At 36.6% G+C, this 3,992-nt stretch overlaps 2 non-coding genes across 2 annotated transcripts; both read left to right on the plus strand.

Moving 5' to 3' along the window:
• Nucleotides 1–2,030: 2,030 nt before the first annotated feature.
• Nucleotides 2,031–2,103, plus strand: Trnav-uac. Its single transcript has one exon. It is a non-coding gene; the product is annotated as a tRNA-Val (tRNA).
• Nucleotides 2,104–2,862: 759 nt separating this feature from the next.
• Trnav-cac lies at nucleotides 2,863–2,935 on the plus strand. The gene has a single exon. It is a non-coding gene; the product is annotated as a tRNA-Val (tRNA).
• Nucleotides 2,936–3,992: the final 1,057 nt, after the last annotated feature.

Consider the following 3,992-nt stretch of genomic DNA (forward strand, 5'->3'; position numbering starts at 1 on the left):
CCATGGAATGGCCCACCGAAAAATGGTCATTACTATTACAAAGTGTCTTAACTGGTAAAGCACAAGAAGCTTATGCCACTCTCTCTTTAGAAGATTGTATGAATTATGATAAGGTTAAAGCAGCTATTCTCAAAGCACACGAGCTAGAACCAGAGGCTTATCGCCAAAAGTTTCGAGGTTATCACAAACAAGATAATCAAACTTGTATGGAATTTGCCCACGAAAAAGAGGTTTATTTTGATCGATGGTGTAATTCTATGCATATTGGCAATAGTTTCGACAAACTAAGACAATTATGTCTAATTGAGGAATTTAAACGTTGTGCACGTGACGACCTTAGAGCTTACTTGAATAAAAAGAAAGGTGAAACATTAGCCACTCTTTCCGATGATTACACTTTAACACATAAAACCTCTTTTCATAAAAAGAAATTCCTACCATCTCAACAAAAACCTGCATCTGTTCAGTCCACTAAAGTTGAGGTTCCTTCTAAAAACTCCAGTTCCTCTAGTTTGAAATATTTTAACAGTCAGGATAAAACTTCTTTAAAACAACCAAGGCATGTCTGCCATTTCTGTAAAAAAAATGGTCATGTTATGTCCGATTGTTGGTGTTTCAAAAAGAAAATGAGGCAACACCCAGTGCGTTTGTGTCCACATATGGACGTAGTTTCACCAGATCACCCGATGTTGTTGATTTGGTCACAGATATAAAAGCTGATGTAATCAGGGAGGAATTTAGACCTTTTGTGTCTGTGGGTTCTGTGTCTTTGACAAATGACAATGGCAATCCCATACTCATACGTATTCTACGTGATACTGGGGCGACTCAATCATTGTTGTTTTGAGGGTGGCTTTGTTAATGTTCCTCTTCATAACATTTATTTAGCATCTGACCTAGTTTCGGGACCAGTTGTGGTTGGAGTAAGACCTACTCTGCCAATTAAGGGTGTACCATTGATGTTGGGAAACGATTTAGCTGGGGGAAAAGTTGTTGCCGAGCCTAAAATTACTGTTTTATCTAAGAATGATGATATTGTTGAGGAGAATTCCGATGTGTTTCTTTCATTGCTGTTATTCGAGCTCAGGCTAAGAAGTTAAGCCAAAAATAAATGATAGACATGGATTCAAAGAACGATATTATAGATTTGTCTCGGACATTTTTTGGATCCGACAAGAATCTTGTGGATAATTTTCCTACTGATGATTCCTCGGTGAGGGATCTGATTCACCTAGTGAAGTTCCATTTACTAAAAGTAAACTGATCACTGAGCAAGAAAAAGATCTGCAGATCTCTTCACTATTAAAATATGAACTCCCAAAAAGATGAATTGGAGAAAGCTACAAATGGTTATTTTTTCGAAAATGGTGTGCTTACGAGGAAATGTAGACCACCTGATGTGCCAGCTTCAGAAGACTGGGCTAGTCTTTACCAAATCGCTCTGAAATATTGAAAGTTGCCCATGAACTCCCCATAGGAGGTCATTTAGGTGTCAACAAGACATATGACAAAATGCCTGCCACGTATCGATTCTGTGACATTCCGTGACTTAGGTCGACGTGATAACAACCACTTGAAATAAAGTTGGTGAAAATGTTCTTACAGTGTTCATTCTTTAATCTTAATTTAAAATAATATTTTCTTTTAGGTATTTATTAATGAAGCATTAAAGAATGCTATCAATCACTAGAGTGGTGAAAATAACAGCCGATCTTTTATTTTGCTAACTGGGAAAAGAGAAACCTAAGACTGAAATATGTAATATTGCAACAAGATTTAAGTTTGTTTGTTTTAGTGCAAATCTACACAAGATCTTAAACTGGCTCTATCCACCGAGTGTATTCAAACCTTGTAGCTTTGCGCTTATATAACACATGTTATATAACAGCTGGATATAACACATGTTTTTAGTTTAACACCCAGTACTCTATGAAATAATACTCATGAACTCTAATTACATTATAATGCATATACTATGTAATTGATATTCTCTTGAGTTAGAAACAAAATTAAAGAATTTAGTTAAATAAGTGCTTGTGGTGTAGTGGTCATCACATTCGCCTTACACGCGAAAGGTCCCAGGTTCAATCCCTGGCAGGCACAAAGTATTTTTTAGATTAGCTCGTTCAGCTGTCTTACCGTTCACACGTGATTTTTGGACAGCTCTTATTTCATGTTTAGTTAGTGACTTGCTTTTTTTGTTTCATCGCGTGGTGTAGGTTTTGTTTTGTGTTTTTAAATGTGGAACTTTTATTAAGTTTATTGAAGTTAAAGCTGATGAAAGCCTTATCTCTAAGTTGCGTACAGAGGTCTCAGTGGAGAACTATTTGATTGTGGAGGTGGATCGTGGTGTTCTTCTTGGACCTGCTACCTCAGATGACGAGATTATTCGATCACGCTCTTTGTCTACTGTTGCTTCCACGTCGTATTGGAATTAATATTATTAAATTGAGGTAAGTTGATATTGTGGTGTTATATTTACAGACTTTGTCAGTGCACATTGACCCATAGCATTACTACAATAATAAACAATCCCTAATTTGTAAAAAAAGTAACAACTCTGACATATTTAAAGATTGGCAAATTAATATCTTCTTTGAATTCTGATTAACATCTTCTCTTCTATATTTAGAGCAACTTTCTCTGAAGGAGGAATGACTATCGTCCAGGCTATACCAGGCTCGATCCCTGATATGCAAAGTTTCTTTAGGCTTCGGAAGTATAGATTCATTGATTTATAAGGCTTCGAAAAACGTTCCTTTTGAAAACTGAGAAAAGTTCAGTTACTAAAAATAGTCTAGGATTATGTATTTCATTCCTTCTCTTAACTTAGAAACTAAATTAAATAAATTTGGTTAATAAGTGCTTGTTGTGTAGTGGTTATCACATCCGCCTCACACGCGGAAGGTCCCAGGTTCAATCCCTGGCAAGCACAAATTTCTTATTTCGTGTTTAATTTGTGACTTACGGTTTTTCATTTTGGCGTGGTGTAGTTTTTATTTTGTGTTTTACAAGTGTGAAAGTTTCTTCACTTAGTTTATTACGTCCAGAACTTCTGCTATTAGAAGTTATGACAGTGTTTGTGGACGCTCCTAATATTAATCAGTAAGTTATGCAAGCTGTTATTTCTCAGATTGGTACTGCTTTAGTTTCATCTATTGTCACTTGTCCGGAGGGACAATGAGGTTACGTTTATATTAAATGACTATGTTGAATTTGTAGTGCATTCTGGAATGATCATTCACGGCGAATAACTCACTGATGAAAGCTTTATCTCTAAATTGCATACAGAGGTCTCAGTGGAAAACTATTCGATAGTGGAGGTGGATCGTGGTTTTCTTCTGGAACCTGCTACCTCAGATGACGAGATTATTCGATCACGCTCTTTGTCTACTATAGCTTCTTCTGTCGGATCGTGGTAAAGTGTGTATTGCAGGTGCTAGTGAACGATCTAAAAGTTTGTCTAATGAGTTTGATCCTGAATTTCCACCATTGGAGGAGAAGGTCGACGGTTAGTATACTTCTTCATCGCTTACAACTGCTTCCTCGCGCCGTTGGATATACACAGAAGTGGTGTATATGAAAGTGGGAACATCGCCCAGTAGTAAGAAAAGAGGTTTTGAATTTCCTGATATTTGCCGGAGTGAGACTTGTTGATCTCGTGTGAGAAATAATTTTATATATTATTGTTTAAGCAAAACTACATTAGGCTATCTGCTGTGTCCACCGCTGTTAATCGATTTTAGCGTTGTAAATCCGTAGACTTACCGCTGTCCCATCGGGGGACAGAAATAGTGATAAAAAACAGTAAATTTCTCAAATTCTCATATCCACAGTTAAGTTAATGGTGGTCAGCTGTAACGGACTGAGGGATCTGGGTAAACTGAGAAAGTATTTGACCTATTTTTGTTCGCGTTATTCCGTAATTTTTCAATGATGAATATTTATATTTAGTTCGTATATGTTGGTCAGGTATTTTTTAATCTAATGCA

This window comes from Limulus polyphemus, unplaced genomic scaffold (genome assembly GCF_000517525.1).
Source record: "Limulus polyphemus unplaced genomic scaffold, Limulus_polyphemus-2.1.2 Scaffold77162, whole genome shotgun sequence".
In the NCBI taxonomy this organism is placed as follows: Eukaryota; Metazoa; Arthropoda; class Merostomata; order Xiphosura; family Limulidae; genus Limulus; species Limulus polyphemus.